We start from the raw sequence: 14,187 nt of genomic DNA on the forward strand, positions 1-14,187 counted from the left end.
GCTGCCTTCTTCACCGCAGTTGCACAAGTAACTTGAGCCTTGGTTCTGGATCTTCTGTCTTAATACAGAATCAGAAGTGAAGCCTTCAGAGGTCACCCAGTCCCGTATTCAGAGTTAGGAAGACTGAAGCTCAGGGAGGCAAGTGATGGGATCCAGGGTCCTCACAGGGGACCCGAGCCCTTGACTTCTGGAGGCCTTGGCGTTATCCATGGTACCTCTGACTAGACTCTCTGGTGTCCTTGAGTTGCTTCCAATGGCAGAAGGTAGGTTCTGATGCCAGGACAGGAGGGAGAAAATTCATCTTGTGTTTTAGTCCGTGCCAGTTATAAGCTGGGCTGCATGGTCGCATAGCTCCTCGGGGAATTAGGAAAAATGTAGGAAATGAGACAAGATGGCCAAGGATGAAGTCTGGTGGGGATCCAAGCAGGCAAGGGGTTGGAATCCTATTTCAACGATTATGATGTTGGCCGCGGGTTTCTGGTTAATAAATTCCACCCAGTTATGGAAGTTTTCTTCCTAGCTGGGACAAAGTACATATATTCTCTAAGTTTTAGTACCTTATATAGAGAACAGGGGATGATAATAATAGGGGCCTCACCGCATTGTTGTCAGGATTGAATAAAGCACGGGCAGCTCCTAACACAGTGCCTGACACACAGTAAACACGCGATCAAATGAGCTGTTTTTATTAATTCTAGGATGTTAATGAATTTCAGGATATCCCAAGATAAACCTGTGTTTTTCTCCTTTGTCTCTGAATAGATATCTTAATGTTGCACCGAATCCATATGCTGGAACAAATCCTACTTGGTATATTATCTTTTAATGCACAGCTGGATTTGAATGTTAATATCTTATCTGGGGTTATTACAACCATTACTAAGTAAGATGGAATCTGTTGACTCCGTTGTGTGTGCTATTTTGTTACATTTTTTTGTATCAAGGTTGTGCTAATTTCTAAGCACAAATTGGGGAGATTTCTATGTGATTCTGTGCTCTTTAGTGGTTCAAGGAAGAGGAGTTATCTGTTCCTTAGAAAGGTTCTTTTTTTTTTTTTAAGATTTTATTCATTTATTTGTCAGAGAGAGAGAGAGAGAGCACAAGCAGGGGGAGCGGCAGAGGGAGAGGGAGAAGCAGACTCCCCGTGGAGCAGGGAGCCTGATGTGGGGCTCGATCCCAGGACCCCGGGATCATGACCTGAGCCGAAGGCAGACGCTTAACCGACTGAGCCACCCAGGTGCCCCAAATTTGTTTTTCTTATTTAGGTCTGTAATCGTCTGAAAAGGATTTTTCTGTGATCTGACCTGGGGTTTTGGTTGATGCCTTCCTGTATGGAGAAACAGTTATCTTAAACCGTTTACTGACTAGTCTGTCTTTCCCCCGTGACTTGTAACCTCAAGTTACCATGTAAACATGAGTTCACCCTGGGCTCTCTGTGTTTGTAAACGTGTCTACTGTCTATCCCTGCGCCAATACCACACCGTCTGAAATCACAGTCAAATGGCTTTATGATGCATCTTGACAGACGCTAGTCCAAGTCCCCCACTGTGGAATTTTGGTTCAAGGGCACCTTGGCTCCTTATACATGTTACGATCATCTTGCTGGGATGTTGATTGGAATTGCACTGAATTTTAAATCAGTAGCAATGAATCACCATCTATATGATATGGTAATACTTTTTTCCATTCGTGAATTAGGCATTCAGGCTTTCACTCATGTCCATTCATCGTGTTTTGCCATCTCACCATGAGAAAATGCATTTTCTGTTTATTTATTCCTGGGTTCTCTGTAGCTTGTGAGATTGTCAGTACTACCTTGTTCCTTTCTGCATTTTTTTCTATTTGGCCGTCATCTGTATATACAAACAATAGATATTTTTTTATATATGAATTTTAAATCCCACCAACTTCCTGAACTCTGTTATTAATTTTTTTATCTTCTATTTAGAAAATCAGTGTCAGGGCGCCTGGGTGGTTCAGTCGGTTAAACGTCCGACACTTGATTTCAGCTCAGATCATGATCTCAGGGTGGTGGGATCGAGCCCCGCGTCAGGCTCTGTGCTCAGCTCAGAGTCTGCTTATCCCTCTCCCTCTGCTCCTCCCCCTGCTCTCTCTCTCTTTCTAAATAATAAATAAATAAAATCTTAAAAAAAAAAAAAGAAAATTGGTGTCTACAAGGAACAGCTGTTTCTTTCTTTGCACATTGCTACTTTTTCTTTTCCTGTTGTATCTGATCATGAGCAAAATGGTCAACTGTGGGGGTGACAGTGGGCATCCTTGTCTTGCTCTTTATTTCAAAGGGAATATTTCTAATCTTTCATCATAAAAATGATGGGTTTTATAGGTCTGATTTTACCTTTCTCTTTTATTATTTTTGTCATTCTTTTTCTTAGCTTCACAAGATGACAGTTTAATACATTTATTTTCAATCTTTCTTGTGAAATATAACAATAATTTTTAAGGTTATGGATTTTTCGAGTATGATTTTTTGCTGCATGCATGGAGAATGTGTTTTGTCCATGGATTTTATAGATCATTTTCCTCATTGCTATTAATTTTTACATAGTCTCTGATTTTTATTTTGATTTAAAGGTTGTCTGGAATTGTGATTTTTAAAAAAATTATTAAATAGTTAGAAATTTTTATTTATTTTTAAAATTTGTTAATTTTTAGTTTTATTCATTGTGGCCAGAAAACATAGCCTCTTTCAGGTTTTACTCTTTGTGTTCTGTGTGTGTGGGTACATGGTTAATTTTTTGAAAATATTTCATGGACATTTATAAAAAGTTGCTATTCTCTATTTTGGGGGCATGTGAGATTTTATACGTATTCATTAGATCAAGATTATCCATTATGTTATTAGAATCCTCATTCCTCATGGCTATTTGAGCCATCTAATTTTGAATTCATATTCATTTTTATGGAAATTAAAGATCTGGAATTTAAAATTTTATGAAAATTTAAAACCATCCACAAAATAGAGATAGTAAAGAATCCTTGCCAGCCGCAATGTCATGAAGATCTATGTTTGCTCCCAGAAATCTTATATTTTACCATTCACTCAACTAAATGTCTGTGTATGAGGCTAAGTAAGGTTCATTTTTTCCCCCAAGGGGATATCCAGTTTCTCTTGTTTCATTTATTGAAAAGACCATCTTTTCTCTTAAAGAAACACCATGGCACTTTGTTGCAAGTCAAGTGATCTGCGTAGGTGGGTTGATGTACTAACTTTGAAATATGTCCACAAATCTTTTGGGAAAAGGCAGACTCCATGGTGCCTCCCCTCGGCCCCTCCATGAGTGAAATGAGATGGAAGTGCCCTCGGGGCTGGTTAGAGAAGGCCACGCGGCTTCTGCTGGTCTCACTTGGGACACAGGCTCTGGGAGCTTTGGGCCGCCATGCCAGGAGTTGGCGCCCTGGGGAGGGCACGTGGAGACCCCGGGGGTCCTGCCCATCAGCAAGTCTTCCCCAGCTCCCACGCCCGAAACGTGGGTGAAGAAGACTTCCCGAGGACCCCAGCCCCAGCCACCACCGGCCTGTGGCCACTGAGAGCCCCGGAACAGTAGCTGCTAGCTACTTAATCCCCTGATTTGTAAACAAAATAAATGACTGTTATTGTTTTAAGCCAAGATTGGGGTGGTTTGTTACGCAGCGGTAGATAACCAGAACAGTCTATATCCACACTCCTCTATCTTGTTCCCTTGTCTTTCTTTTTACCAACACCATATTTTCTTCATTCCAGCTATAGCATGAATCTTGAAATCTGCTAGTGTAAGTTCTCCTAATTTGTTTTCAAGATTGTCTTGGATATTCCTGGTTCTTTTCATTCACACATAAATGTTAGAATCAGCTTGTTAATTTCCATAGAAATACACCTGCCAGGATTTTGACTGGGACTGCACCAAATCTGGACCAACCTGGAGACAATCGGCATCTTCACAACATTGATTGGCCTAAACAATGAACATGGCAGGGCTCGCCTTTTCTGTGGGTCTTTATTTCCTTTGAGCACTGTTTTGAAGTTTTCTGAATGTCTCAAAATAACTTTCTTTTGCCTTTACTCAGACTGTTGTTTTGCTGAACACAGATTTCTAGGTTCAAGATGATCCTTTCTCAGAACTTTAAAGATATTGCTTCATTATTGTATGACATTTTAGCACTTAGCATCAGAAATGAGACATTTAGGGGCACCTGGTGGCTCAGTTAAGCATCTAACTCTTGATCTCAGCTTAGGTCTTGATCTCAGGGTGGTGAATTCAAGCCCCGTGTTGAGCTCCACGCTAGGCATGGAGCCTACTTAAAAAAACAAAAAAGAAGTGAGACATCTAACTTTTCTTTCCATTGTTGGCAACAAACATATGTTATTTTTTGGTCTGGAGCCTTAGAGGATTTAATCTTTGTTCCTAGTATTTAAAAAGTTCTACCAGAAGATTACTAATAAGTGTGTCTTTTTCTTATTTCCATTTTATTTCATTTGAGTTGGATGCTTTTTTTTCTTATTTTCTTATTTCATTGAGTTGGATGCTTTTTTGTTAATTGTTATGTTAATCCCCATACATTACATCATTAGTTTTAGATATAGGATGCTTTTTTTAAATAAGAAAAAAATTTTATTGCGGTATGATTGACATACAACATTATATTCGTTTCGAGCGTATAACACAGTGATTCGATACCTGTCTATTGCAAAATGGTCACCACAACATGTCTAGCAAACATCTGCCACCAAACAGAGTTGCAGATTTTTTTCTCGTGATGAGGACTTTTAAGATTTACTCTCTCGTGTGAACACTCTTGATCCAAAAGTTCAAGCCTTTCTTTAGCTCTCAGAAATATTTTCCTATTTTTTTCTTTTCCACATCTTCTTCAATCTACCGTTCTGCTTTTATTATACGGATATTGACTCTTGGGGCTCTGTCCTCCATGCCTCTTGCTTTTTTTCTTGCAGGTTGTCCCTTGTTCCACACCTTCGACCTTGAAGGTCCCTCAGTGGGTTTTTTAATTGGTGATCTGGTTTCCAGCCAAGTTTACCCTGCTACTCGCTGCCTCTGTTAATCCTTCTGTTTTGTCCATCGTGCTTTGAATTTCAAAGACTTTTTTCCCCTCTTCTCATATTGTTCTTAGGTCATAGTAGCTTGCTCTTACTTTATGAAGAGGTATTTTATCACTTCATAAAATCAATCTTCCTGGGTATACCCATTAAAATTTAATTCTTCCTCCTTCCCTCATTGCCTTTTTTTTCTTTTAAATTAAAGACCATTTCTTCTAATTGCTCAGCTTGTTGGGATGTGGAATGTCCCCATATTTTTTATGGATGGAGGTGTAGGTGCATCTATGTTTGGTGGCTGATTGGGGTCCTTCCACAGCTGCCTTGGTTTGATCCCTGAGCCACCTTCTCTAAGAGCAGGGGGGCTCCAGGAGCAGAGTCCTCCTGGTGCAGGGACGGAAGGGCAATCTCAGTGCAGGAATGCCCGGAGACCAAAGCAAATGAACCCTCTCTCTCCTCCCCTCCCCCCACCATCAGGGTAAGGTGGAGAAGCAAGTCCCCAGTTGCAGCCAATCCAGCAAGACTGGGGGAGACGTCCTGGTGTGGCAGAAGCTCCGTGTTGCTTCTTTGATGCCCAGTCCTCTTGAGGTCTTATGAGGGTGTTTGGGTTAGGATGGAGGAATGTTTTAGCGGGAAATAAGTAAACAACTCCAGTGAAGGCAAAAAAAAGAAAAAGAAAAAGACTAGAATGTCATTGTTTTGTAGGAGTTTTTCTCTCCACGCACATTTGCTATGGTGGCCCCAAGTGTCCCCTCTCTCCCCCCGTCCCCGTCCTCGTGCTGTGTGAGCAGTCTCCCGGAGCAAATCCTGTCCTGCATTTCGGAAGCGGCCGTGCATGGGGCCCTGTGGCTAAAGGCAAGCTGGCCCGGCGCTCAGACCGCACGTTTCTCCAGCTCCCCACAGCCGAAGGCTCCCACCCCTGCTGCCGGGGCGCCGTGCTCTGACCCTGGGCCTCCTGCCGCTCTGGGAGCAGCAACACCCCGCTCCCGGTAGGCCAGGCTCAACCTCTGAGCGCAGGCTTGAGTGCTCAGGTGTTGCTTGCCAAGCTGCTCTCGCCTGCTTCCCATCTTCCAGAAATTCCTATAGCCCCCCGCCCCACGGAGGGTACCCTGACTCATTTTCCAGCACTGCTACGTTTAGAGTCTACGTTTTGTTTGGTAATTTCAGTGCGATATCCAGAGCAAAGGGAAGGAAACGAAGATTCAATTTGCCATTTCTAAAGGAGCCAGATTTTCCCCCATCTTGCTTATCTATTAACCAATTTATTCTTCATATCTTACTCACAGGGCTCAGGGTTTATTGAGTTTTTATTGAGTGCACACAGCAGATGCTATTTAAACTTTACTTCTGTTTTGTGAAATACATCATTTCCCACGTTTCCCTTGACTTTTATTTTTTTTAAAGATTTTATTTATTTATTTGACAGAGAGAGACACAGAGAGAGAGGGAACACAAGCGGGGGGAGTGGGAGAGGGAGAAGCAGGCTTCCCGCAGAGCAGGGAGCCCGATGCAGGGCTCGATCCCAGGACCCTTAACGACTGAGCCATCCAGGCGCCCCTTCCCCTGACTTTTAAATTTCAGGTCCTTCCTTAATGCTACAAAAACAAAACAAACACGGTAACCTTGACATGTAAAGAAAATGCACTTCTGTTTCCTCCGGCAGATGCAATGTCCTTTAGAGGCTCCCACTCTGGGAGCAGGAGGGACCCCGTACTTGTTATAAATACCACGTCTTCCTCTTGATGTGTTTTCATGTTTATCTTTTAAGTTGATCTGCATTAAAATTTTTATTCTGCCTGGGTTTACCGACACTCAAGTAGGTTGATGTTATCCCTGTTACAGAATGTTTTTCCTGAAAAAGAATAGTACTTTGGGAGGAGCGCTGACTTTGTCTGATGTCTCTTGAAATTTTTATGGAGAATCTAAGCGTAATTACTGAGAACAAGTAAATTGAATAGATGTAAATTTTTAACATGTTTTTAGGTATAGAATTGCTGAATCATTATATCATACACCTCAAACTAATATAATTCTATGTTAATTATAGCTGAGTAAAGGAAGGAATGAAAGAAAAAAGTTTTTAGGCAAAAACTATGTTTTTTTTGGACAGCCTGTGATCCGATTGAAGTAAATCCAGAGTCCTTCGGCTTTAAAACGTCTCCTTCGAGTTTCAGTGTTTGCGTCCCACTTCCCAGCCCCCAGGGATGATCCCAGGGCCCGATTCCTTGATTCTCTGGGTGAAGGTCCGGCTGCTCCCACTGCCCCAAGCAGACGTCCCTGGCGGTGGGCCATGACAGTCTTCAGATCCTGCAGTGGCCCCAGGATCCTCGCTGACTTCTGCTCCCCGACGGAGGACTGCTACCTCTGCCTGTTTCCGGGAGCCCGTCCACGGAACCCCCTCTCTCCCATGCTGGGCCTTCGTCCCTCTCCCGTTCACGTCCCGGGCCGTGTGGGGATGTCAGGGTGCCCGGCACACGGTCCGCAGACAGCAGAGAAGCCGGAGCTCGGCCTCAGGCTTGTGGTCTTTCCACCTCCGTGCCACTTGTCCTGCACGTGCTGGCCACAGGTGGGCTCATGTTAGGGTCCTGCGTCGTCCCTCCAGTTACGTCCAGAAGTAAGCTCCGGGCCCAGGGTTCGGAGCCCCTCACGTGTCGCTGCGCGCTTTGGGAGCCCCTAAGCTGAGACCCTGAGACTGGGGTGAGGACCAGGCTGGGACACAAGAGGCCGTCACCAGACATGCTCAGCCTCCTCGTCCCCTTTCTCCTTCCCACAGTCTCCTGGGCTAGAGGGACCGTCAGGTTTGCCGTGTCTTCTGCACGAGGGCTCCATGCCTGCCCTTGAAGTTTCTGGCTCGGACCGGGGGAAGCACCGACTTTCAGACGCAGTGCTAGGAAACGTTCGTAGACATGTGACATTGCAGTGACATCCAGCGTGTAATAACAGACTCTCCTCCAACAGGACAGACGAGTTAAGTGGAATCACGCAGTCCATGCTGAGCACTGATCATGTACAGTAAGACCATGTGTGGGTCCGTGACAAGATTGAAACTTAGGGGAAAAGCCAGCTGGATAGTCTGAGAAGCCCTGCTCTCCATCACAGTCCCTTTCCATCCTGGGGGCCCAAGCCCTGTGGCCTGGCTGCACACGGGGTGAGGGGGGAGCATCCTCTCCATAGGATGGAAGAACTCTGTGACCTTGACAGTCTAATGGAAATCAGAGGATGCTAGACCATCCTTTGTTCCCCTGGTATTCTGGCTTTCAAGAACAATATTGTTAGCTAACAAATTCCCATATGGTACATGGTGGTCAAAAGCTGAACGGGCCATTCTGTTTGCGTTCCTGTTGCCGTGTGCTTTGGGCCGATTAGGGGAGAAGGTTAGGTGCACAAAAATACAAACGATATATAGAGAGAGTCTATAATTTCTCATTTGTATTTATCTCAAGCCAAGACAGTTCTACTGAGGCTTGAATAAGCTTCCCAAAATAGGACCATTCTCCTTTCCCATTGTAGGCTGAGGGGCCTTGGTTGGAGACTGGTAATAATGCGGATTATCCCTGTCTGACATCAGGGCAGAGGATTTTGTCTGGGAGCAAAGATCGCCCCAAAGGTTACACTTTCATTGCTCTGTAGAACATTAAGAAGTTCTCTGTGTAAATTAGCAATCTTATTCAAGCGGTCTTTCTTGAAACGTGAAAGACTCACTTTTTCCAATTCTCTTAGAGCCGGATTTCCATTGCGATGGTCCTGTCATTCATGAATTAAATAAATCACTGCTCACTTCATGTATTTTCGTGAAAGTCGAGATTCTAGCTTTTTGAAAATCATACATGGACCCTTCCATTGTCCCCCTGGGAACCAGACAACGTATCAAAATGGAAGATCATTCACACCACGATGCTGACATGCAGAGAAAACGCAGTGTCTTTATTTTATCGGTGATTTAAGTCGTCCTTTTCCGAATGTTAAGTACGGTTTAAATTTTATCTGATCCAGTGATTTATTGCAGCACCGTAAGGCAACCAACCCGAGGGAAAACACGTTATGTGCGTGGACGGCGTGCCCCAGGTACTGGGGGCAGGTGCCCTCGGGTGCGGTGGCCGCCCCGTGCCCTGGTCTCCCGGGCAAGGTCACTGGTCTGCTGCTCCGTGTGCCCCGCGGGGCTCCTTGGCGGGGGCTGTGTGCCTTGGGGTTTGCTTTTGGTTCCTTGACTGACATGGCTCTTCACCTGCTCTCCCCACTACAGAACCTGCGCCCTCGTGTCTCCCCCGCGGGCCTGGCTCACGGGCCACGGAGGAAACCGGGAGCCTGAGAAGGCGAAATCTCCTCTCCCTGGATCTCTGAGACCACTGCTTCTGGTGAGCGGCGTTTTTAAAGAAACGCGTCCATTCCATCTAAATGGTCAAACTTACCTCATCAAGTTGTCAGTGCTGCTCCCTGACCACTTTTAATGTCTGAGAATCTGATGTAATGCGGCCTTTTAATTCCCGATATTGGCAATCTGCATTTCTCTTCTTTCTTTTCTTCTTCACCAGTTTATAAATTTCACTGATACTTTCAAAAAGCTAACTCTCGGCTTTGTTGTATGTTTGCTTTCTATCGAGTTGATTTCTACCCTCACTTTTACTATTCCCTCCCTTTGGTTTTCTTTGGGTTTAACTTGCCATTCTTTTTCTGGTTGATTCGCTCGGCAGCACACATCCCCATGCTGGACCTGCCTTCTTTCCACTTTCCCTTTAGGCCTGCCTTAGCTGCAACCCACAAGTTCAACGTGTTCTCTCATTTGCATTGTGATTTCTTCTGTGACCTGTGGGTAGTTAGCAGTGTTTGCTTAGTTACCAGTTATCTTCGTGTGATTGTTACCGGAGTCTGATCCCTACTTCCCTGTGTCTGCCCCACAGTGTCCAGCAAAGCTCTCTCTCATCCGTAAGGGGCAAGGACCCCGGTCCTCACTGTTCCCTCAACATGTCTAATGCGCTTTGTGCCTCAGCTCAGAGAAGAAAAATGGGGGGACACAGATCTTATTACCTTTTCTCTCTCTCACCACCCTCTGCCATTTTCATCCTGCCTTGTTTTTCCTTCCCCTGGGCCAACATTTCCTTCTTGAATGCAGCTAATATCTCATTAAGGACTTGGGCAAAGCTCTAAGCCATGGGAGAGATTTATGAGCCAACACCTCTAAACTGGTTTGTGACATGTTAAATAAAAAAGGAAATAAGGGAATTTGGAAAATGTCTTCTCAAGAAAAGAGCCTGAGTTGCAAGGCTATTATTCTGCTGCATAATCATATTTTTGATTGTCAGGAAGTGAGTATGAGTGTGGCCTTCCTTGCTGCCTGCCTCCTGTAACGTTCTCATCTCCTCCCCGGCAGATTGTTGCTTAGGATGAACCAGGTGAAGGTCACACACCCAGGAATGGGAAAGGGAAAGGCCCATTCACTTTTGTAAAAATATTCCCCACCTTACAGAGAAAGGTCTACGCACAGCGAGAACAGCAGCTGCTGCTACCCGTGCACAACTTATATTTGGGAAAAGGGTTTCCATTCGCAGCGTTGGGGAAGCACAAACCATGCGGTTGCTATGGTTACCGAGCTAAGCGGCTTCCTAGCCTCAGGCACTGGATGATGTGGAGGTTCTGGGGCCACAGTGGGACCGGGGAATGGGGACCCACAGCGGTGCTGGGAACACGGGCTCCTGTATTTGGAGGGACGGGCGTGGGGTGGGCGTGGGGGTGGCCAAGCTATAGGAATGGTGAAATCTGACCGTGACACTGAAGGCCCAGATGTGCAGTGAGCGAGGTGCCCAGGCTGGGAGCCCCGGTGGGGGGGGGGGAAGATGGGCCGCGTGGGCAGGGCTGCGGAGCAGAAGGGGCGGGGCCTGGCTCCTGGGTACCGCCCCTCCCTGGATCTCCCAGGGGTCCCACGCTCCCCTTTGTTTGCCCTTGACCAGACCAGTGGCCAAAGACATTTCTAGGAAAGGGAGCTAACATTTCTAATTTGATTGCAATTTCATTTGCACCCCAGTTTAAGTATTAACTTTTTACATTCTACTAAACACTGGCACGGAGCCTCTAACAGTTTTTTAAATGGAAAGAATCAACCCTTCTTCTCCAAACAATGAAATCAAGTCGGGGTGAGGGCAGGTGGGCAAGTCTTTGTCAAGCCGCCCTTCACAGCCCGCTAAAGCCCCCACCCACGGCAGCCTCAGGCACAGGTCTCCCCGAACCCGTACCCGCTCTCTGTGCCCCCTCACCCCCCAAAATACGAGCCAAAAGCCTCAGCAGGAGGCTCCCTGTCACGACACAGGTACACGTGCCCCCCAGGGACTTCTGCACAGCGGAGTCAAAGCCCAGCGCCCGCCCAGGTGAAAACAGAAAGTGGGCACTTGCAGAATACTCGCTTGTCAGGACAGCATGTGCTTGAGTTCACGTCCTGGGACACAGTGTCCAGGCTCCATCGTGGCCAGCCCTGTGACACCAGACAAGCGATGGAACTCCAGTCTCCGTATCTTTAACCTGGGGGTAGTCCCATCCCCACGCATCCCGCCGGATCTGTGAGAGTGAACTAGGGCAGATGCCCACGGTGCTTAGCACAGCGTCCGACACAGGTAGGCGTGCAGTGAAAATATTGGCTATTGTATTTACTTCTGTTTTGATGGCTTCCCTCCACAGGACTCAGTCCCCCAGGCTGGCTGCAGAAGGACGAGATGCGCCTGTCTTCAGCCCGCAAACCCCGCCTGGCTCTCGGTGGCGGCTTCCCCAGAGCACGGCCAATGACACAGCAAATCACCCAGTGTCCCCTGACAGGGGGCCATCCCACAACAACCAGATTGCCCCGGGGACATTTCCCTCCACCCAAAGACAGATCAGAGGGCTGGGGGCTGCACTCTGCTGGTCAAGGGGCTCAGGAGAGCTCCACGAGCTTGCTTCCCCCTCAGTAACCCACACCAACAGGGAGAGCTGCAAGAGACCGGCTTGGCTGTCCCCGAGAGTGATGACTCTCCCTGAAATTAATGGCCCCTCCAGGGCAGGCAGCCGCAGAGGCTGCGGGACTCTGCTGCATAGGTGAAGACGATGGTCAGGAGCCCGCAGGGCTGGCTTGGGTTCTGCAAGTGCTCAGGAATGGGGTCCCCGTCACAGGGCTCCATAGCACCTCCTCCATCCCCATAGACAGAGGAAAAGGGTGTCCCTGAGAACAAGAGCCAGTCTGCCGGAGAGAGGCGGAATGACCTGGAGCACGTCACTGAGTCTGGAGTCCTCACCAGCAAAAGGAGCAGGTTGTCTTGGGGGATTCGGTCCTTGTGTGCAGGGCACCGTGCAGAAAGCAGAAAACGAGGAACCCCCAGCTTTGTCACTTCAACGCATTGACAGACTTTCTGAAGGGAGGGATTGATTCTGAAAGCTTGACATTTGGGAGGCTGCTCCTCCAAGATCAGGGACAATAAATCACGAAACACTTTTGTACACCAAGCAATGGGCTAGATTAGTGGTGTGATGAGGGTCATCAGGGGTGGATGAGAATTGGAGCAGGGGCAGGGCCAGGTGAGACGGGGCCACCTGCCGTGCATCTAGAAATAATCTGCGACCCCAGACTTCAGCTGTGCTCCTTTGATGGGGTCGCGTTGAACCACCTCTGTCAAAACGTCCCTCTCATCACAAGCGCTGCATGGATGCTCCCCCCCAGAAGTCCCGCAGCGTGCAATCCCCCAGGCCAGCTCAGAACACGAACCTGCTTCTTGACCGTGGTCCTCTCCAACGAGGCAGGAACAGGGAGATGCTGAGAGCAGCAGGCGGAGGGGCAGCCCCCAGAGCTGGAGGAATGGCTCTGCCCCTCGGGGGCTGTGTGCCCCTGGCGAGGTTGAATGACCTCTCTGTGCTAGGCGACCAGTCTTCCCCCTGCCCCTCACTTGCTCTTCTCTGGAGGGCCACAGAGAGATGGTGAGGCAGGGGAAGGGGCTCCCGCGCTGGTTCGGCTAGAGGGTTGCAAGCCTGCCCCCCCCCGCCCCCTCAGCTGCCAGCAGATGAGAGTCAGTGCGCCGGGCTCCTAAATCGTGCTTGTGGGCTGGCTGGCCGGGACCCGCGACGTCCCTCAGGAGGGCTGCAGGAGACGCCGAGGGCCACTTTCCCAGTTCAGCCAGGCCTCTCTGCTGAGGACCAGTCTTGCACTGGAATCTGCACTGGGATGTCCGGGGAGGCCGCTCCTGGCTCCGCAGGGCCACCACCGCGGGGCTCTGTAGTTCAGACCCAGGGCCTCCCCAGCTCCCAGGGCTGCCCCACGCGGCCAGCCCCCTCCGCGCCTCGGCTCTGCCCCTCCCACGCTGACGGCCTGCAGCAAACTGCCTCAGCTTGCTTATCTGCAAAACGGGTGGAGCGACAGTGGCCGCCTCGCGGGGTGGTGGTGGGACCGACACAACGTGCGATGGGCTGGGCGGCTGATAACCAACGGAGATTTACTTTTCACAGTTCGGGATGCTGGACGTTCGAGATCAGGGTGCCAGTGAGGGTCCTGTTCTGTCCTGCTTGCGTCCTCACACGTCCGAAGCCAGGAGGGAGCTCTGCGGGGTTTTATCAGGGCACTGAGCCCACGCGGGGGGCCCACCTCCTCATGCCTCGGGGCCTCCATGCCCCCTGCACGCCCTCCATCACACAGGTGCTCCTCCCGCCACCCCCCTGCCCGGTCAGCTGGAAGGGGCCCAGCCCGATCCTCTGTGTGCCTCTGACTGGTGTCCTGACAGTCTGACATGACATACCTCACATCTGGGGTTGGGACCTCAACACATGCATCGGGGTGGGAGGAGAAAACTCCCAAACAAGCAGCTGGGAACCTTCCTAAGTCCTGTAGCTTCACCTTCTCAGCGCGATGGGTCCAGAAAGTGTCGGACGGAACAGGATAGGGGCCCAGAGGCGTGGGAAGCACCCTCCGTCCTGGCCCCTCTGGGATGTGCCCACCGGGCTCCCATGGGGGGAGGGCAGCAGGGCCGGCTGATCACCACCCACTGCCTTTTCTCGTGGGGCCCACAAGATGAGAGTGGTTTCTGCATTTCTAAATAGTTGAAAAAACGGAAATCATGACAGGTGGCAATCATCTGAGACCGGAGCCCCGGGTACGGCCGGCGCTCCGTAGGACACGGGCGCTGCCCTCTGCG

The 14,187-nt window shown here is 48.6% G+C and overlaps 1 long non-coding RNA gene across 1 annotated transcript; it reads left to right on the plus strand.

The window, feature by feature from the left end:
* The first annotated feature begins 9,241 nt into the window (after positions 1-9,241).
* Positions 9,242-12,511, plus strand: LOC118527359 (uncharacterized). Its single transcript, XR_004913078.2, has 2 exons — positions 9,242-9,402; positions 11,714-12,511. It is a non-coding gene; the product is annotated as an uncharacterized LOC118527359 (long non-coding RNA).
* The last annotated feature ends 1,676 nt before the right edge of the window (positions 12,512-14,187 follow it).

The sequence above is a fragment of the Halichoerus grypus genome, chromosome 8, assembly GCF_964656455.1.
Source record: "Halichoerus grypus chromosome 8, mHalGry1.hap1.1, whole genome shotgun sequence".
In the NCBI taxonomy this organism is placed as follows: Eukaryota; Metazoa; Chordata; class Mammalia; order Carnivora; family Phocidae; genus Halichoerus; species Halichoerus grypus.